The 23,028-nt window shown below is 34.9% G+C and overlaps 1 protein-coding gene across 2 annotated transcripts in view; it reads left to right on the top strand.

Moving 5' to 3' along the window:
- Positions 1-23,028, top strand: part of Hs6st (heparan sulfate 6-O-sulfotransferase) — a 99,577-nt gene that overhangs the window by 63,892 nt on the left and 12,657 nt on the right. The gene's annotated exons all lie outside the window — the stretch shown is intronic.

Genomic DNA, 23,028 nt, shown 5'->3' with positions numbered 1-23,028 from the left:
GTTTGACTTTCGCTATTTTCCGACGAGTTCGACTAACTCCCACGCGACTAAGCCACCGGTACCAGCGTTCACACCATCATTTTCCTTTTTGTCATTGCGTAGTAAGACCCCTGTAGAACCACCATCCTGTTACAAATGACTCGAAATTTTGTGTCAGTATCTCCCGGTCTATAGTAGGAGACGGTAGCCTGTCAGTCAAAAATGTGTTCTCTCTGTGTGGAATTATATAGAGCTGCTATTACATACCCTTCTTCGTTTTGTTTTTAAAGGTGAATTGAATTAATCGATGAAATGATTTACACAGGTGATGGCAGTAGGGAAAGTGAAAATGAAGAAGAGCATAATGAAAGTTCCCATGTATTTACAATGTCAGAAATAAAGATAATCCTGATTTTGATTGTGTTTTTTATTTATTTGTAATTGTAATAATATTGTGGAATGATCAGTACTGTAAATACTTTTGAACTGAGATTTTAATGATAAGATTTATATGGTTTAAATGTAAACCTGTGTTTGAAAACCATATTTTATCTATACTAATATTATAAAGAGGAAAGGTTTGTATGTATGTATGTATGTATGTATGTATGTATGTATGGTTTTCACGCATAAACTAGGTACTGGACCGATTTTGATGAAATTTGGCACAGATAATCTTTAGACCCTGAGAAAGAACATAGGCTACCTCTTATTGCGAAATATGTACCACGGGCGAAGCCGGGGCGGACCGCTAGTACAATATAAATTTTGTGTTATTTTAACCTTCTTTTCTTCCATCATTACACCAGTACTACTTTAAAATTACTTTAAAAGTACTATAAAATTTTCCAAGTAAATTCCAACATTTCCAACAAAGATATATTTGCAATCGTGGGGTTATCCTCGCTATTTACTTACAAGGAATTATCAAAACAAAATCGTTACTTTCAAATTAACGTTACTTTCAAATCTCTTTTAGCACAAAAAACATAATTTTACTAAATTATGCATGAAGAAAATGCATTTAACCTCTCTATATAAATATCATTTTCGGACGCCAACAGCGCGCCCGATGCGCGCCGGCAGCGCGCCCGAGGCGCGCCGGCAGCGCGCCCGAGGCGCGCCCGCGGTGCGCCCGATGCGCGCCGCGCCGCTTGTATATGTCCCGCGCCTTAGAATGCATATTGCGAAGCGTTTAATATTTTCCATATGGGACCACCAGTAGTCGTTTCCTATTATGTCAGCGTGTTATGTGAAATGCATATAGGGAGCCCTAAACGTTGCATCGGCATTCGGGTCACGTCTCACCTTCGAGTGCGTTTGAGAGACGTCACGCGTCGCTCTTCCGTTTATACGGGGTAATGATGTATGCCGTAGGCATTCTATGTATGTATGTATGTATGTATTAGTCCGGGATACATCGCCCATTTTTGCAAGTGATTACTATCAAGCTAATTTTTCGTGAGTAGCTTTATTTTGATGAGATGCCCAATAATTTCATGTACGAAACTCTCGATTGTGGTAGCTACCAGAGGAAACAAGGATAGAATATTTTGATTTGATGGTTCTCAAATATTAATTACTAACTGAATGTTTTTTTTTTGTTCAATCTCAAGATAATTATCTAAATTATTCGAAAAAATATTAGTCCTACAAAATCTATGGTTTGATCAAAGAGTCGCCCTTTCCAATGTGTATCGATAACGAAGTCATCATAAATGATTACTAACCAGCTGATTTTTTTATTTTCACTTATTTAATACTTATATAATTCAACAGACATATTGTCCTACAAATTGCGTAATAAATATTTGAGAACCGTCAAATCAAAAATTTTTATCCTTGTTACCTCTGTAAGCTACCACAATCGAGAGTTTCGTACATGAAATTATTGGGCATCTCATCAAAATAAAGCTACTCACGAAAAATTAGCTTGATAGTAATCACTTGCAAAAATGGGCGATGTATCCCGGACTATATGTAGAACCATACATTGTATGATGAATGTCTTTTTGCGTCTGAATGTTAAGTCGTTTAATGTGATACGGGAACTTTCTTGGTAGGAGTCTAAGTTATTTAATGCAATGGTTATATTATAAGTAAGATTCCTGTTAGGTTCTTATCTTTTATTTTATCAATTACAGTTTAATTTATAAGATGTAGGAAATAGGTATTATTGTTGTTTAAAATGGAATAACTAAATGGTAAATGTAAGGTATTCTCAGTTCGGTGCTCACCTTCATTGTTTCATAGTTTTAAACAAAGGGAAGATATTATATTAGATAAGGATTGGATTACGTGCCTTTGGTATCTTTGTCCCGTATCCCAATAGTCTAATAGCAAATCAACATAGATGGAAATTATTAGACCGTATCCGTTTACCTGCAGGCACAATCCACAGAACATTTAAAGAGTTTTTGTTTCATTTAATTCCTCCTGTAATCTATCAAATAAAACAATAATATTTTATTGCCTCCAATTTGTATTAACTGTAAAAAATGTATTGTAACAACTGAGCATTAAATGAAATAGCTGTTTCGCGCTACGGAATTTGTAATTCAGTTATACCGTGACATTAACGATAATCCTTGACCTTAGAGCAACGGGAACGGTAACAAATTGTTTGGACATAAATCTACTACATATATACGGATAAAATAACAAACGATCCAAAATAAGGAACAGTGGAGTTTGTTTATACTGTTTCGGCTGCAACCGCTCTCCGCTTTATCTGGTATTACGAGAAATCTTTGTATACGCTTATCTTCAACGCTTTGGAACATAGCATCGGTATCGCGTATAAAGTTTTGTTTCTAATTTCGTAGAGTAATTAACAAGTTTTACATTCCAAATTCGGAGTTGGTAATGTTCGGATTAAATTTGTTTTGTTTATTTATTTCAGGGATTTATTAAGATGCAGTTAGGTATATTTTAGAGAGTATATAAAAGGCAAGATACAATGAGGAATTTTCGAAATATAAAATTTTCTGCGAAAGTTATTTTAACATGCAAAGTTTACATCGGCACCGGGCATTTGAAGCTTCCATTGTTATTGGAACTTTTCAATCAGAGTTGCGATCGATTTCAAAACTTTACCCTTTTCTTGCATAATTATATTGCCTCAAGCCTATTTTATTGAATTGGTTTTGCATTGCATATAGATTTTGATTAGAAATCCATTTAAGGGCAGCATCGTAACATCAGCAAGGGTAGCCCTTTTGTATAAATTAATTAGATTGTAGTCACCATTCATTACACAAAAACGAATAGCATATAAATATTGAGCAATTTTTAGGTCATACTTAAATTAATGCCTTGTATGTATCAGCCATCAAGCTTAAAAAAGATAAAAGCTTGCGAATTATTTCTTAAAGATTAACAGATATATTTTTGGTCAACTTGAGATGATATCGGTTCATAATATTTATTAAGGTATTTCAATTTTGAAATGCTGTTTTATTATTAATCCCTGATAAAAATATCGAATGTCCTCCTTCAATACAATTAGAAATATATTGGGTTATTACATTTACTCGAACGTTGCATGGTTTCAATATATTTTTTTGTTGGAACACCCTACATCTGTTTGGCAATATTTCTTTATAATATCGCCGAGGGGAAGGGAAATTATATTCCTGGGAAAAATAATATTTTCTTTTCCTTCAATGTTGTCTTCTATTTCACCTTCATTATAGTCGAACATAAACATACTATCTATATTTTATGCTATGTACATTTTGGGATGTACATTACGTGGAATGATACTAATTTTTGGTATATTTGGATGTTTGACTAATTTCAAAGATGAAAGCTAATTGTCAGCAGATTAGATACGGACATTTTTTAGATTTGCACGGCCATAAATCTCTTAGGTACGGATAGAAAAAGTGGCGTTTTTCGTGCGATTAGTACAGCAATAGATCGTTGAGAGGCGCGTGACGAACAGACAAAGGGATGGCAGAGTACAGCCGACGAGGAGCGATAATGAACCACGCCCGAGGCGGGACACCCCATTGTCTGCGGACCTGGGGTTACATCTCTTACTTTGACGGGAATATTTCAATCAAGCTATTCAGCACCAAGATTAGACTCATCACAAAAGCACAGCCACTTTTCCATAAAACCTTTCTACGGAGGCGGTAACATTTTTCATGTTTATGACAACCCTATTTTCACTTTATAATAAGAATTTTTCTTCAGCAAACAATGTTGCCGATGCTGGTTCAACGAGCAGAAAATTAATTAAAATTTGCAAAAAGAAACGAAACGCCTCAAGAGGTTTTTTATCCGAGTGATTTGCTATGGGGTCGAGATATTAAACGGGAATATACAAAGTTAAATAGCAGTTATAGAGCAAACAAAATTTTAACTCGGAATGGAATTTGTAACTCGGTACGCTAGGTAATAAAATTCACAGAAAGAGTTTTACTAGTGTCGTATAAACAGAATTCATTAGAAATTTTACAGTGAGATCTTTGGCTATCGTTGGGAAGTTTATCTTGAAAATTCACCAGCAATAAAATAGTGGTCGGGTTACGAAACTACGAGCCATGCGTCTTTCAACCGTCGAAACTTATTCCGGCGACTTTCATTATGGCGCGAACTTTCTTTTAGATTAGCTAAGATGGATAGCTTAAAATTTAAATTTTAGAACTAAATAATACGTCGTCCATTTGTTCCGAGATTTAAAAGCTAAAAATTTGTGGGTGAAAATAGAAATGAAAAATAGAAATCTTTCAAATGTTTTAGTGATTTGAAATTGGATTTTATTTGTGAAAAGGCACTTGAGATTCTCTTGTCTGCTATCGATACACGATCCGACCTTGACCCGGCGCTGAGTCTGAAAGCCGTCACAAAGGGCAGAACTTCCACACGACCGGCTACTAATTAACTCCGTTCATTCGGAACTTTTTGTAACACATACCTTTTCAGATCTAAACTTTTTGCTCTCATTCGTTTCGAGAGTGCCTGAATTAATTTAACCGAAACGGTACGTTCGGTGTTAGCGTTTGATTTGAAACTTTTCGCCAATTATAAATGGCTTTTCCCTGTTAGATTAATTATCTGTTAAGAGTTATATACTCGTGTTGTTTTGTTTGAAAAACTTATCGTGGCTATCTACATCGTATACATAGATGCGTCGACATCATGTAATGTGTTAATGAAACGATTATAAAAGGGAAATAAGGCCTTGTTATGTTAACTGAATTCTATTGTGTTGGAGACAGTCACGCAATGCATGCTATTGTCGCTATAATTCCTGTAATAAATGCACTGCGCATTTCATAAATAGAAGGTCGTTACAATGCTACTATGTACGCCTTTCCAATCCAAAAGTACATTATGAAATAAGTACCTACATAATATCGAGTAATGAATTTGATAGTACAAACGTTCTACAGAATCTATACTAATATTATAAAGCTGAAGAGTTTGTTTGTTTGTTTGTTTGTTTGAACGCGCTAATCTCGGGAACTACTGGTCCGATTTGAAAAACTCTTTCGGTGATAGATAGCCCATTTATCGAGGAAGGCTATAGGCTATATATCATCACGCTAAGACCAACAGGAGCGGAGCAATGCAGGTGAAACCGCGGGGAACAGCTAGTTGATAATAGAGTATGGGTGAGCATTTTGTGTATCGAAGCTTTGAAACAAAGAAAAAAAATTGGTTGTCTGTAAAGTCGGTTTACTGACGATAGTTGATCGTGACAACGTCCGATTGTGCTTCTTTGTCGTTCGTTCCGCGCTCTCGTTCGCACTTCAAGCCTTACATGGAACGCCGCAGAGCGAGGTAACGCCGCATGAGTCATGTTTTTTCGTGCGTGCAGGTGGCTCTATCGAATTATAAGACGTTGTCACGTCAAAAAGTTAAAAAAATGCACTATGATAAAATTTGATTTAAGATTTGTCTAAAATATTTGCGCAAACTAAACAGTACCTAGAGTGATGTAAATTGAACATTATACACACTACGTTATGATGTACAAGTTCACCAGAGCGGCAGCGATAAATATTACGCTAATAATACTTCCTAGGCATTAACAAGACTTATCGTCATGCTGCAAGATAAATTAACTGCGATAATTAATCGGTAATTTGTATACGCGACGGGTGGCCGAACATAGCGCTAGGCGCTTGCTTCTTGTTGTGGCGATTATACGGCTGACTCGTCCTAAAATACATGGGTACAACGTGGGTACATCACACCCGTGTATATTTCCGTCACAAGTCTATCGACAGGTATTCGGTGCACACCTCGAACGGACAACGACTTTTAAATGCGTCTTATTTTTATTGTCGTTGGCGCGTGGCGGGGTGGCGCTATCCGTACACCAAACTTGTGTGTGAATTGACTGATGTAATGTCCTGAAAATATATGATTAAGTAAGATTTTGATGTGTCAAATGTGTAAAGGCGTGTCTGCTTGTTCTTGTGTGTCAAGTTTTCATAAATATAGGAAAATTATTTTCTATTTTGATATACAATAATCGATCACTTGAATCAATACTACATTTGTAGTTGAAAAAGTTAACGAATTGACAAGAAACTACTTGTATAAAATTTTGGCAAACATCCATATTTTAAAATGAGGGTCAGATACAAAATGTCATTGCTTTGATAAAGAATAAAGCTGTTCACATTGTTGAAATAAATTTATAAAATCTCCCGTGACAGTAATCTGTTGGAAGAAAAATGGCGACGATAATGGGATCGCCATCAAAAGACACGAAAAATGGTTGTAGTATAGACAATCCCGCCTGTAAGTTATTTAAGTAGTAGTATTCAGCATTCAGCATTCAGCATTTGTTATTTTAAGATGAAATGTTCATTTCAAAAGAAATCTGCCTTACGATTATGATTTGATGAAATTGTCAATAACCTCAGGGATAAAAATAAGTAGTAAAATGCTAAATCAAATAAGGAAGAGGACAAGAAAACTACACTAATACACGTAGGTACAATTACACAGAATAGAAATAGGGTGAATAGGGATTTCTAAGGAATGTAAGGAAAAGGGACATGCGGACCAGATAAAATGAAATAACAAGATTAGATTGGGAATTTTGTAGTAAACCCATTAATTAATCCTTTGAATGTCCACGTAATTATTTGAGCATCAAAACGGGAAGTATAAACTGCAAATAAATAGAGGCGCATTGAAATGAATCAAGGTCTGTGCCACTGTTTTACATTATATTCACAGTAAAGCCTATACAAGTGAAACAGGCGGCGAGCGAGTCCGGATAAGCCGGATAATGTTATTAAGCCCCGGGTGATACTTCGCATTTCTCTGAGAAACCTCGCTGAATCAAATTAAATATAAATTATATCAAAATTTTAACGACGTCCTTTCAATTGGTATTTTAATGCAAATTAATGAAATGTTTGAATAAGGATTGAATAGACGAACCGGCATTTATTTATATTGCACTGAATAACTAATGGTCTTTAGAGATAAGCTGACATTTATCATTTGGCCTCACAGCGGCAATTTTATATAATTACCGACCTTAAATATGAAGCAAAATCAATTATCGTTCAGAAACTACAAATAGACGTGCTTAACGGCTTCGAAAGTCCCTGAAATTAACAGGATATCCCTCTTTATTACATTGAGAGATCTCCGCGTAGAGTCCCTTAAGTCCATTGTAGCTGAGAGGTCGTAAAACAATAAGGGCGAGTTGGGAGACAGAGCGCAAGTTAATTTTAATTTTATTACTGTGATGTCGCTAGCGAAGTTGTCGGGAAAGGGTCAACAGCTTAATACAATGTCCTTTAGATGCACTCGTGATGAATGAATAAATTGTTCGCAGACTTATTTACTCACTAGACTGCTGAGCTTATCGTTTGTGCTACTGGGTTTGTTTATGCGCTCGCTTTATATCCCATTTCTTAATTAATTTCATCACGCTTTGTCGGTAAGATATAAATTGTGCGCAGCAAAAATGGTAAATCATTTCTTGTACCTAAGGATTTCGTCCAGAGTCTTTATGAAGAGGGTCGTTTCGATAACTTTTAAGTACTTTACGCACTCTTTTGAAATGGAATAAAACATTTAACTTACGCAACAAAAACGGTAGTGTGGATCGCTTTGATAAAGGTTTTCATTAGACTATAAAAGGAAGGAATAAAAGAGACGTAATTCCGTTCTCGTGTTGAGGTCGCGTTAATACGGTAAGGGTCGAAATTCTTTGTGGTACCGGCATTAGGAGGCCCTGCGAAACTTCTGAAAGGACGGCAATAATCCAAGATAATAACCCACCGCCAAGTATTCACTCGTGTTTGCCGGTTATAGATTTATTTTCAGGAATCCACTAATTGTTTGGGAATTCGTGCACGTTTCACATCATCTGGTTAAGATCAATCAATTAGTGTTTATGACGGCTCGTGGCTTGTGTTATGAGTTCAAATTATAAAATAGACTGTACGGAAATTCGTAATTCTGTGTAACGTAGCATCATTAAATGCCTAATGAATATATGTGCCTTCAGTGGTGTATAGGTGGAACGTTGAATCTATTTCACTGAGGTTTTATTCGTTTCTAAATTGGCATTCGCTCAAGTCTGTCGTGCCGCGTAAATACCGTATTTCAACATTGAAATTTCCAGTAGTGGAACGTTCATTAAACAGTTTCATGGCAATAATATACAGAGACTTTACATTGTACATAACAAACAGCTCGGAGCGATTGAATTACGGACACAAAGCTACGTAAGTCAACCGCTTAAGTCTGCTTTAGGAGAAGTTACACGAAACTATGAACGCCGACGATGGTCGTCGGCGTTCATAGTTTCGGTGGTATGACCTATATATATTATTCAGGCGGCACCACCGCACGTATAAGGAGCTATTTTCTACGTCGGTGCGGGAGAAAATAAAATGGAACGTCCTTTGTTGCGTCATGTTTCGGATCCGTTTAGTTCAGCCGGAAGCGAGTGCCATTTTTCATCGTCGCCCGTCAATTTGACGCGCAGGACACGGCGGATTTTGACACGATAATTATATCACCCAATCAATGTTTTTACTTTAAGTTATAAATCTCTGTCTGGGCGCTAATGGCTTCGATGTACATAGCTTTTTATGTGTTGAAAGTAATGACGACGGAGACCCCGGTGTGATGTAAAAATTTGTACGCATTTTGAAACATAAGATTCTTCTATTGCGACGATGACGACGCTATTAACGAATAGCTAGTAAATTATAAAGATTACAATAGTTAATATAAGTATAATATCTTTTACAATAGTTTCTTGGAATTGCGATTTATGCGTGGGTTAAGCTTTCTAGAGCCACTGTAAACAGTAACAGAAAAAATTTCAATGCTTTCCCACCATGTTTTGTTTCTAATGATACTACATGTACCCAAAAAAAAAAATTCAAAACGAATATTTCGTTTCATGGGGATAAATAAATAACTAGTGAATTGTTTTTCACAAACAGTTTGTTATTTCAACGTATTTTGAACTCGTATATCTGAGTGCAAGCAAACGGTAGCACACGGTCTCATGTAGGCTTACTGAGGATGAAGCCTCTACACTCTTGCACTGCTTCCATGCGAGGGATTGTGTTCTCTCAATCCCATAAGGTGCTTATCTTTTACACTTTCTTCACGTTGTATTTTAGCTATTTTTTCCGGCTACTTACTTACTTTCCGGCTAATGTATAAGAATATAAAGCACTGTTATATGTCTTCGAGTGATGACAAGTTTTCTATAACAATACTAATTGTATAACCACAGTATTACATTATGAAGTCTAGACTAGATATAACGATAATACGTTCTCTAAATTTACAGCATCGAGAGACGTATTTTTCAAATAAAAATAAATTTGGCATCGCTGCATCATAAGTAGTTCGCTAAATATTGACTCTATGAGATGTGAATATCTTTAGACTGCTTATTCAACTGATTTATTTATCTAAATCCGTCGCACATTAGAATAGGTCTTTCACCCGATAGACTACATAAAAACCATTTTATTTTAGAAGATATTGTGTAAGATCGTCTCTTCAGCTATTGGCAATGGCATTACGATTTTAAGCCGTATTCCAATGTATTTACTCATTGTTTTTCTTTCTATATGATTGGAACGATGCGTCGCCCTCCAACGGTTTATGCGACAGTGAATACAATCACGGCTTATTGAATTGAGAGCATAATGTGCCATATCTAATAATGAATGTAATAAAGAACCTGTCTAAGCGGTGCGAGCCTTCGAGACAATATTAATACGACGGCTATCGCCTCGGTAGTCTATTGTGGAGGTTTGATAGATCTTATCGAAGATATTGGTCATCTAATCTTTGTATACAAAGCCATAAGCTAAGCTCCGGCGTACGACAGGGCAATAAGTAAGAATTATTCCAGCGAGACGCTCGGTTGATGATTCAGGTGGATTCGTTTTGACAGATTATTAGCTGTTTATTTAAGAAATGTTCATGTATGTGTGTATAATTCACTATGAACCTAACAAAGGTCTTGTCTTAAATTTCGAAAACTAACAAGCTTTCGAAAGTTTTAATATATATGTATGGCTGGCTTTGTCGGTCTTGATTATTGTAGTCAGTCTTCAAGTAGTCTTGACACTCTGTCGGCACGAACTTACATGTTGCATGAGTTTTATCGCATACATAATTAGAATAACGGTGCAAACTTATTTTGAAAAAAATCCATAAAAAATACATACATTTCGTGTCGTGTTAACGTTAGATGTAATTCCATTGGCGATTGGGGGCCGGAATTCATAAATATGATACAAAAAGTGGGAACCTTTTACCGGCTGACATTTTTCGGCAATCTATCGATCAGCCAATGGTAGGTCTTATTCGATGATCATTATCGTGGACATTTAATTTCCTCGTCACGTAAGAAGAACATTCCGTTAATTTTATATTTATTTTTCAATGTAACAGAAGTAAAGAAAGATGTCATGTAGCGTTTGCCCAATTTATGTTGTTAATATTTTTTTTCTGTGTGACTTTGGTTGGTCATTTTTATTGTAATGTAAACTTGAAAACTTTTTGGGCATAAAAAAACATGAGTTAAAATATTTTTTGTTGATAGTAAATTTATGTTCTGAAAACCATGCATATCGGAAAAAATAAAACTGTTTTCACTGTAACATTGCGGAAATGAAATTTACAATGGCGTGGAAGGTTCTAGATAATAATCAAATGATGGTAAAATGTGACCTCGCGGTAAATTGTATTCGCGGGCGTGGGGAATTGGTTTCTCCAAAGATCAAGACTGAGATAACGAATGCAAAAAGTTTGGAACAGACATTAGCCGATCTAGATTGGTAAATGGCGTGCTGGGACCGGTGAATGAACCTCGACGAGATCTGTAGGCCGGTGTGGCGGCGTGCCAGCGGCTTGGACGTCTTCCGAATGTATTGTTGCTTGATAACAACAATAACTCTAGCAATTTCTGTCCAGAACACTCTTTTCAAGCCAACTGCATTCAAACTCTTTGACAAAAAAGAAGCGGCGCGTTAGTGACGGTATAGGCGTTTAAGTGATTGTAATCATAGCCACAGATTAGATACTAGTCATAGCTGTGTCAGAAGGCAACAATGTCTGACAAGAAGTAGATGTTTTTCTTTTGCATGAAAGACTTTTTGTGTCAGAAGGCAACAAAGTCTGACAATAAGTTCTTTTTTTGCATGAAAGACTTTTTGTGTAAGAAGGCAACAAAGTCTGACAATAAGTTCTTTTTTAGCATGAAAGACTTTTACACTTTTATAAGTGAGGATTACCTAAATGTTGTTATTGTTAGCGTTTATTCTTACGTTTGGTCAAATGCGTCTGCGATCTTTACGTAAACGTTTCTATCGAGCTTAATGGGGTCGTAACGAAGTGTGGGCGATAGGTTGTTATTCTATTAATTGTCTAGAGAATTAAAATATATTTTTATTTGTAAATCATATCACTTAAAAACATTTTGCTTTAATTATAAGCGAACATACACATCAATATTGTGCATTTGTATAATTAATGGGCGACCACAATTTAAAATTTCCAGCTTCATTTAAAACCTTTTATTGTCGTCAGCAGGATGTTGGTCAGCAACTCACCACTGACCACATATTGTATTGATTTAAATGTTTTGTATTGTTTGTATCATAAAATATTACGAACATTTCAGTTATATGTGTTAGAAGTTAACATATATCAATAGATATTACTAAATACATGATTCAGTTTCGGTTTTCTTTAACTTAATGTACCTTTTTTAAATCTTCAACTTTAATACGTATTTCCGTGCACTTCCATGTTTTTTTATTTATTTAATGAGCTTAATCTTCTTCGGAATCGGTTAAACGTTTATATGGAAACTGCATTTTAATACTTGTTACTTGAACGAAAAATGTTTACCGAAAGAACTGCAGAGCAAATATGGATCAAATGTCATTCCTATTGGATACATTTCTCTAAAAGCTCGTGTAAATTTAGACTTCAAATTTATTCTATCGCGCAACATAATACCTTGCAATATGTAGTTTCACTAATGAAAATATCCCTCTATTTATATTTCTGGTCTAGTTCAACATAAAATGAAACGCTCAAAATATTTGGGCATGTTGCCTTTTTTCAGTGTAATAGCTATTTACATTTGTGATTGCAAAGGCTATTTCCATGTATGGATGTTGTTCTTTTGAATGGAGCTTTTTGAAATAAACGAGTGTGTTATTTTAGTTATAATATGGCGTATGTAGTTGCAATATATATAATTAATGGAGTAATCAACTTAATGATTCAGGCCGCGGCTCTAATGAGGGCTGAAGTCTTCTGTGGCTAGCGCCTTCATGGCGTTACTAATGAAGGGTCGTAAGTGTATTTAAATGTAAAATTTATAGCCTACATACCAGAAAATATTTTATTTAGATAAATAGATGTATAATGTTGGTGGAATTTATTCTGCCAACTTGTTTATAGCCACGTAGAGTAGGTTGCAAATAGCAATCGTTTAACGAATATTCACCATATTATTGCATTTAAATTAATTGACTACTTTATACGAAAAATCGGTTACACTAAAGTTAAATTGTCTGGTATAAAGTATATTCCAACGATAAAATGTACCTACATTTATTTAACCAATTGATAAAGTTGCTACATTATGTTTTTAATATACTTTCTAACTTGAAATAATGTTAAAGAATTGACACTATACGGGGACATTGACAAATCCAATAAAGTTGCATCCACGTGCCGTGCCGCGGAACATTCCGCGCAAATGCATTATTCCGCCCATAAAGGAAACGTAGACGAGATCGGAACTAACATAAACAATTCCATATCTTTTGAAAACTCCGTCGGCAACTACTTGAAAATTTGCTCAGCGCTATTGTACAAGTTGCTCGAAAGAACCGCAAAGAAGTGTATGGCTGGGTTTCCGATATGGCCGTGTGCCAGCTGCCTCGCGGTATCTTATAACGTATCACACTATTTCACGAATAATGTTGGACACAATGCTATCCTTGCGTTTTATCATCTATCGGGGAAGGAGTTGTTTGCGCCGTTATGATTCCACGGGACATTATTTTCAGCTCAAATGGTGTGTAAATTCGGGCTTAATTTATGAGGTTGCGTCGGTCGGGACAAATGAATATTCGAAGATTGTTCTTCGGTAATTTCGTTAATAGTGCTGTTATATTTTATGGATACTTATGTTATTTTTGAAAAAAAAAAAATATTATGATTTTAAATGTTAGAGGTTTATTTAAATGTTAGAGGTATTTTATGTGTAAAAGTTTTTATAGGAACTCAATTTTGTTTCAACTACGCAAAAACTTTGTTTATAAACAAACTGGCAAATAGCTTTTACCTCGAAGGTCGAAACAGGATAAAATATGTGTTATGACATAACATTATAAAATATTTATGGAGTACTTAGTTGCGGGTTTTGAAAATTAATAATTGGCGATAAGTTTGAACATATTCCGCGGTGAAGAAATAAATACTAACACAAAAATATATGAGTTGTACAAATTTTATTTCGAAATTATAATGACGATCAAATGAAAGTGCATACTCATTAATTACTAGACACTTCCCGTGACGTAAGTATGGCACAGATTTAGATCTGGCACGACCACTGGAGAAAAGGCAGGTCAAGTTGAAGTCTTAATACCCACGCGGTAAATGAAAAGTGCATTTTGTTTGCCTTACAGTGAAATGTGTTTATCCTGCAAGCGACAAGTGTACTTTCACACTTATTAGTAGCTCGTTTTCTGATATTTTAATTCGTATATGTGGATATGTCTTATTTATTTACTATTGAGCCGTCTTCTTTGTAGACTCGTTTTCTGAAATTTTAATTCGTATAATATGTGGATACTGGATATGTCTTATTTATTTACTTTTGAGCTGTCTTCTTTGTAGATAGTTAAAGTAGCAGAACGTGGAATATTATATTCTTTGTACAGACATTAAGACACTATCAAGGTATTTTATTTGAATAGAGATAATTTTACTATAAGTCTTCTTAGTACAACTCTTTAGCTTAGTTATTTAAATCCCTTTAGAGTTTAAAGAATTAGACGGGGAGCTCTATTCCAATTACTGTTTAAGTGAAACACGAGAAAGTTCACTAATAGACAGCTTTTGTATTCAAAATGCATTCTGGCTACATGAAAAATAAAATATTTTACATATTGAGTACTGATACTTTGGCATCGAGCCAAAGGTATAAGGAGACTGTATGGAGCCCGTCAAAGGCTTAAAAGGAACGGTATATTATTAAGAATTCTTGTGGAGTATGAAACTGCCCTAATTTTCATAATGTTACTGTAACATTGACATAACAGTGGCTAATAACAATAGCAGAGTACTTTTATTAGCAACTAGCTTTCCGCCCGCGGCTTCGCCCGCGTTTTCAAAGAAAAACCCGTTCCCGTAGGATTTCCGGGATAAAACCTATCCTATGTCCTTTCTCGGGTATCAAAATATCTCTATACCAAATTTCATGCAAATTGGTTCAGTAGTTAAGGCGTGATTGAGTAACAGACAGACAGACAGAGTTACTTTCGCATTTATAATATTAGTATGGATTAGGACTAAGACGGATCATAAAAGTTGTCCCTTTCGTGTTTGCGCTATAATAATAGTTCAACGTGCTTTTTTAACATGTGTCTAAAAAGCACTACGCAAGTTTTTAACACAATTAATATGAATTTCCACATCATTAAATTTTATGGGCACGTGGGTTTCAAATTACACCTCCCCCATTCAGGGGATCAGAATTATAATGGGGAAGCTATTGTTGCGGGTAAATAGTCACGCACGCAATTTGTAATTTAAGACTGATGAGATATTAAAACGATAGAATATGTTGGTGGTACTCGTATTACTTTCCCTCGTAATGTAGTGTATGCGTATGGCAACTCGCCAACCGCGGGATTCCATTGTAGTCCATTGAATAAAAAGTTCTAGAGTGCGTGAGTTAGTAACGTAAGATGTTTCTTCGGAAACATGTCAAGAGTCCCTAGGTAATAAACATACTAAAACCCCGGGCCACTAGGAGGAGCCCCGGAGTGGGGGGAGGGGGAAAATGGGTCCATTTTTTCATTTTTCGCTTAAATCTCAAAAACGGTACATGTTAGAGAAAAACTTTCAAGGAAAAGTTGAAAGGCCATAAAATTATCTACAAGTTGTACCTGAATCATTTTTTCCTATATCCTACCGTTTCTGAGTTATACGCAGTAAAACATGATTTTGGCTCAAACAATTTCCACATCAATCGATCAAAAAATATTTCTTTCTTCCAAAAAACTCAAAAGTGCAACTTGTGACCGGTACTGATAGATTGCTCTTAATTAGGTCTATAATTGGTAAAATAAACACATTCCTCCATGGAAGCCTTTAGGAGGAATCGATTGTCAAAATATTATATTATGGTAGTTTGAGTTACTGAACTTGATCTTTTTATTTTTTTCTTCCAAAAAACTCATAAGTGCAACTTGTGACCGGTACAGATAGATTGCTCATAATTGGGTCTATCATTGATAAAAATACCAGATTCCAACACGGAGGCGTTTACGGGGAATTGAATTTTATTAGGGTAGTTACGATACTTGAACTTTTTATTTTTTTTCTCCAAAAAAACTCAAAAGTGCAACTTGTGACCGATACTGATAGATTGCTCTTAATTAGGTCTATAATTAGTAAAATAAACACATTCCTCCATGGAAGCCTTTAGGAGGAATCGATTTTCAAAATACTATATTAGGGTAGTTTGAGTTACTGAACTTGATCTTTTTATTTTTTTCTTCCAAAAAACTCAAAAGTGCAACTTGTGACTGGTACTGTTAGATTGCTCTTAATTAGGTCTATAATTGGTAAAATAAACACATTCCTCCATGGAAGCCTTTAGGAGGAATCGATTGTCAAAATACTATATTAGGGTAGTTTGAGTTACTGAACTTGATCTTTTTATTTTTTTCTTCCAAAAAACTCAAAAGTGCAACTTTTGACCGGTACAGATAGATTGCTCATAATTAGGTCTATCATTGATAAAAATACTAGATTCCACCATGGAGGCGTTTACGGGGAATTGAATTTTATTAGGGTAGATACGATACTTGAACTTTTTATTTTTTTTCTTCCAAAAAAACTCAAAAGTGCAACTTGTGACCGGTACCGATAGATTGCTCATAATTAGGTCTATCATTGATAAAAAAACCAGATTCCACCATGGAGGCCTTTAGGAGGTATTGAATTTTATTAGGGTAGTTACGATACATGAACTTTTTAACTAACTACCCTAATAAAATTCAATTCCCCGTAAACGCCTCCATGGTGGAATCTGGTATTTTTATCAATGATAGACCTAATTATGAGCAATCTATCTGTACCGGTCACAAGTTGCACTTTTGAGCTTTTTGGAAGAAAAAAATAAAAAGTTCATGTATCGTAACTACCCTGATAAAATTCAATTCCCCGTAAACGCCTCCGTGGTGGAATCTGGTATTTTTAGCAATGATAGACCTAATTATGAGCAATCTATCTGTACCGGTTACAAGTTGCACTTTTGAGTTTTTTGGAAGAAAAAAATAAAAAGATCAAGTTCAGTAACTCAAACTGCCCTAATATAATATTTTGACAATCGATTCCTCCTAAAGGCTTCCATGGAGGAATGTGTTTATTTTACCAATTATAGAACTAATTAAGAGCAATCTATCAGTACTGGTCACAAGTTGCACATTTGAGTTTTTTGGAAGAAAGAAATATTTTTTGATCGATTGATGTTGAAATTGTTTGAGCCAAAATCATGTTTTACTGCGTATAACTCAGAAACGGTAGGATATAGGAAAAAATGATTCAGGTACAACTTGTAGATAATTTTATGGCCTTTCAATTTTTCCTTGAAAGTTTTTCTCTAACATGTACCATTTTTGAGATTTAAGCGAAAAATTAAAAAAATGGACCCATTTCCCCCCTCCCCCCACTCCGGGGCTCCTCCTAGTGGCCCGGGGTTTTAGTATGTTTATTACCTAGGGACTCTTGACATGTTTCCGAAGAAACATCTTACGTTACTAACTCACGCACTCTAGACCCCCCTTGGAGGGACTCATTCAATGGACTATTGTGGAACGGTGAAAACATTTGTTTTGATGTACTCCAGAGTATTGTAAGAATGTAGGCTTTAAAGTGGAGATTGCTTTTCTTAGGAAATTGTTTCGTACGTACATTGAGAGCTCGTGTTGCATGCTCGCTATGTTGCAGAATGCTTCATCAACCGACGTAGTTAAAAAATAATTAAACACTCTTCATGCAGTAAGTTTTCTTCCAAAGCTTTATACTTGCACAGACACTATTCTTCTATATTATCACATTAAAATGTGAAAATTTAGAAATGGTTAGCTCCGTTACTGTATAGTACTCGTAGTAGCATTTTATGTTTATCTCATTTAGTATTATGACTTAAAATAAACAATTGGCCATTCTCGCACATCTAAAGGCAATCGGTTGTAGGCGGTGCTTCTCTGTCTCGACAGACAATACTGCCAATTTGTCTCTCAAGGTATTATTAGAAACAGCCGTACAAATTTGAAAAGCGTATTTAAAGAAAATTGAATGATATTTGATTTGATTCTGTCAGATTTTAGAGAGTGGGTATGTGAAGTTATTCCTTAAAACTCCGTGGAATCAAATTATTAATAGTAATTCGTAAACTTGGAACACTTTGAAGGTACTATGTTCCATTTATAGAATCATATTAATTTAATCTAAAATTGATGCTCTAACTATAGAAGGCAGACAGATATTAATTTATGCCATGGATAATTTTGATTAAATTGAATGATCATAATTAGAATATCCCTAATGGAAATTTCACATTCCACTGAGGACATTTTTGATTTTACGAATGATATATTGATTGCATACTTTTCAAGTGGCGAAGTCTTGCCTAAGATGGGTATCTTCTCTGCTCACTGCTAACTGCTCCCGAGGTAGGATGTTAAGCCGGTACCTGATTATCGGATATTGATTGCATAACGTTACGTATTTAAAACGTTACAAAAGATTACTGTTTAATGAGTGATGAGCAATCTTATCTACCCACGCGTCGCGACGCCGTGCAGTCTGAAGGTGAACCTGTCGCACGTAGGCATGCACTAGCGGGGTAAGCGAAGCGATAGCGATGTTATGATAGCATGAGCGTATTGTAATAAAATATAGAATACTGTTTGTTAAAGGTTTGGAAAGTTATAGAGAGATTCGAATTTCTAGGGAGAATTGATTTTTTTTTAATTTTTCATTTTATTCGTTGTATTTTTAAGATTTTTGCCTATTAAATTGTGATTAAGGTACATCTACAGACATTTTATTGCATTAAGAAAAAAAAACATTTTTAACAAGTTGTGTTTGTTATAATTATGTAATTTATAATCCGCTATTCGCTGTGTTGTAAAACCATGTCTAGGGGCAATCTATAAACGGTACATACTTGTTGTTGCTACCGTACTTTTATATGGTAAGTAGAAAAAAGTAATCTAACTGCAGTTCTGTGTTTCTTCTGCGTTTGAATACAGTAAGATTGCTTAAAGGAACAGTATCTTGAACGATTTCTTGAAATTCTAAGGCTGGTTTGAAGCTTAGCTTAGATTAATGTATTGATTGCTATAGAGGTAATTAATGGATATAATTAAAATAAATCTAAAAACTGAACCATTTAATCGTCGACACATTCTTTCTATGAACCATGACTGTCTTAGTATGAAATATTCCTTGTTTTAGGTCCACGAACCTTAGTTTTTGCTCTGTCATCTTATGATGTTTTTATGAGTGACACTGTCACTTTTATATCGAGGTCCTTTCTCTCGAATGTACCTACCTTGGTACCTACGTTAAGTTAAGTTAAGTTGACAGTAATATCGTAAGTTGCATTAGTTTCCTACTTTTTCCTCTTGCTAGTAATGGTTCTTCATCAACTGAATAAGGTACTTAGTTGAAAGTGTTGTATTGACAAAAATTCAAAGCTTTTTGATACGATTTAAAAACTTAAGTAACTTGGAAACTTAAGTGGATCACTGAAGTATTTCGAGAATGTATACAATTCTCAAAGAATTTTAAAAAGCTCCGTATTATTTCGTTTCTTTATCCAAAACGAAACAAGGAAATCATTATACGTAGCATGTTTATAAAATACTTATGTAAATGATATTCATATAATGTTATATGTTCCATTTAGAACTCGTTTAAAAATTGCAAATTTATAACAAGCACTGCGATTTAACGATATGCCAAGATTCCATTGAATATACATACATATTTGATATTACATACAAAATACAACAAACGCATATTATATACAAATTATACCACTCCTTAACATTTTACATAAATATTTGTTATATGATGCAAGCGGAGTGAATAAACTAGGTAATAGAGATGATAAACGAAGTCATATTGGTTTTTCTTTTAGGAATGATTTTACCGCAAAATTTTACATTTGAGCTTTACTAATTAAACTTCATAATTTAAAATTATCTATATATAAGTAGTAGTATATCTATAATAAGTAGTAATTTAACAATTTTGGTTTTAAAACTCTTATTTATATTTGAAAGTATTATTCTAGGAAACACATCTTATCGTCCAGTATACAATCGATCGGTAAAACAGTTTTTACCTACACTACATTAGCCCAAAACGAACTCTAAAAGCATTACATTAGCTTCTTTATTTACGTCTCAAAGGCATAAATACTGGAGCATCACATGACGCCAGGATGCACTCGGGCATTCGGGCCAGACGTGTTGTTTTCGATTATGCAATAACGTCAAACGTTATGACGTCGTTGGGCCAATGTGTCCATTGTACGGTTTGACTAGAGGTTAAGGGTGGTTTTCCACCAATAATGTGCGAGGATGTCTAGCGAGAAATGTCTTTTTAAAGGACCAATATAGTATGGCTTCATTTAACTCGCTTCGCTCAGCATAGCTATGGTGGAAGGCTCAGCGGTGCTAGGTGCACATACAAAACAAGCGAGGGATGTGTCCGAGTTATATTTATTAGTTCTATAATTTTGAGCAATAGAAGACATTTGATCACTTCGCAACGCATCCTCGCACAACACTTTTTCACACCTAGCACTAGTGGAAAAGCACCCTAATCCTTCATGGATTTGGGTTCAACATTTTGTGATTAGTAATTAATATGTCAAACAGAGTTAATTGCGTCTTGGCTGCGCTGTCGACACTGGATAATTATATCGGGATGTTGACGATGATGAGATGACATAGCAAACAAAGGTGCACTATTGAGGGCTATTGGCAATATAATTTAATGATCGCTTTAATTCAATCATTTTATTAACATTTTACGTTTTTTAAATAAGATTAGAATGTACTTAATTGTAAAGATAAATGTGTTTATTTGTAAATAATTAAAGTAAAGGAAGTAGGTAAGTAAGTTATTTAACACAGCATTAATAAAACCTGCCTCGTTTTACCTATCAAAATCTCCATTCAAAGATTAATATTTTTTTGTAATCTAGATCACTCTTTGATGGTGAAAACCATACCATACCATACTACCATACCGTAGTCTATAGTTCTTTATGCAGACGTATTATCTCCCATCATTATTTATTGCTCTAATCCCCGATCCAATATTGCAGTATACGAAATTTATAATTAGGTACATAATTAAAGTGCGGATGGCATCTTTCGCTTACCTTCGACGCGAATTGGGTCACGTCACTAAAATAGATCTAAAGAGCAGTACAAAACGTATGTAACATTAATTACATTGCAGCATTAAGAATATGCAACGTTCGATTGCTTTTAACAGAGCGAATTAGATATTCAATCTTATTAACTCTAACAAGGCAGAAATAAATCTTTATACGAATGCTTGTTTATATGCCACGTTGAACACACAACTTGCCCTCTTATGACGTTAAAACGTTCGCCAAAAAGCGGATCCTGCTCACTATCACTAAAAGCATTTTCCGGGTCGACAGATAGCAATAATTACATCCAAAACACTCGTTAAATACGAAGAATGATTTGTGCGAACTTAAAGTGGGCACCATTGATTACAAGCAGGGGATATTTGATCACGAAATGGATCTATCGAACCAATTAAGAAGACATAGGATACACAAGGGCTGTGTGTGTGAATCGAGAGTAGAAGATAGGAATGAAATAAATGACTTTCATTGATTAAAAATTTTGAACGTGAGAACGTTATATTTAGAGGGTCTTCGTGATGCTTTGATTCTAATCATATAAAAACTGTTGAACAAAAAATTATTTCTTTGCACACCAGTACAAGCAATATTTAACTAGGTTTGGAATTATCAGTTTATTAATACCGAATTTCAGTTTTTACAAATATAATAAAGAACCGAACCGAATTCTTGCAGTACAAAACTATCAGAATCACCTGTTAATATATCTCAACGAAACTACTCGTAAAAAGAATAATACTAGATTTTCTACAAATTCAAATATGCACTTGAAAGGGTATGATAGGAATCCAGTTATCCAAGATATATTTAATTCAATTAGTCCTATATCAGAGCAGAACGAGGAAATTAGTTTAAGCGATTAATCGACTAGTCAAATTGATTTAGAGTTCCACTCGATTTGCGTTAAATTAATGCCATTCATTGCATTACTGAAGCTAAAACGTTCGATTCTAATGCTTGCGGTATTGATAGTGAATGTGTAAGAGGAAAGCGGAAAGAATTTATTGCATGTAATTCCCAATCATTACTGCAGCTGTGAAACAGAGAACGGATATTAGGATCCTAGAATTATCACTTCAATATCGACATAAGAAATAGGGAGTGTTAGTATCTTAAATTGCGATTTCAAATTGACATTATAATTGTACTAAGTTAAAGATATAGACAAACTTGAGACAAACAAATGATAGATATAGTATTTGAGATATTTGAAAACAACATCAATCATAGTCTCGTAATATTTCAAAAGAGACAGTAACAGCGAATCTTGTACAATTTCGAAATTTTCGTTATCAAAGTACAGATGTAGCACAAATAAATAATGATGTGTCTGTTATTTGTCAGTGAGCAGAGTTCCCCCAAGTGATAATAAAGATTGATGGTGGATGCGGTTTTAAATTTGCTAATTGGCTCGTGCAAGAGTCAGAGTCGGAAACCATTCTGCTCATTACAAATTTATAGGGGAAAGGAAACTAAATCTTTCATTACATTTACAGTTATGAGATTAATTTAGTGGCTTCTGAAAGGGACCTTATAATCCTACCCAATAAATAATATAACTTGGTTTAAGTATTCCGCATCAAATGTCAAGTATAAACAATATTGGTAACATAGGATCGAGCGGTAAAACAGCAGATGTATTGTGTAGCGTGCATTGTGCCAAACTATCTGGGGTTTACGCTTGACTGGACACGCGACAAAGTAAAGCGTGTTCTCAGCTCTCACCGTCGGATTTATTTATTATACGATCGTGTGGGATTTGGAAGTGCAGTTCGGTGAGGGAATACTGAAAGTCGTTCGATTGTATGAAACTCAAATATCTATTGAGCTTTAATTTAATGCCG

Source organism: Colias philodice, chromosome 3 (assembly GCF_061535455.1).
Source record: "Colias philodice isolate Cphi_HAF_F1 chromosome 3, ilColPhil1 Martin Lab GWU primary, whole genome shotgun sequence".
Lineage (NCBI taxonomy): Eukaryota > Metazoa > Arthropoda > Insecta > Lepidoptera > Pieridae > Colias > Colias philodice.
Note: the sequence above shows the minus strand (reverse complement) of the source record. Positions and strands in the feature narration are given on the sequence as shown.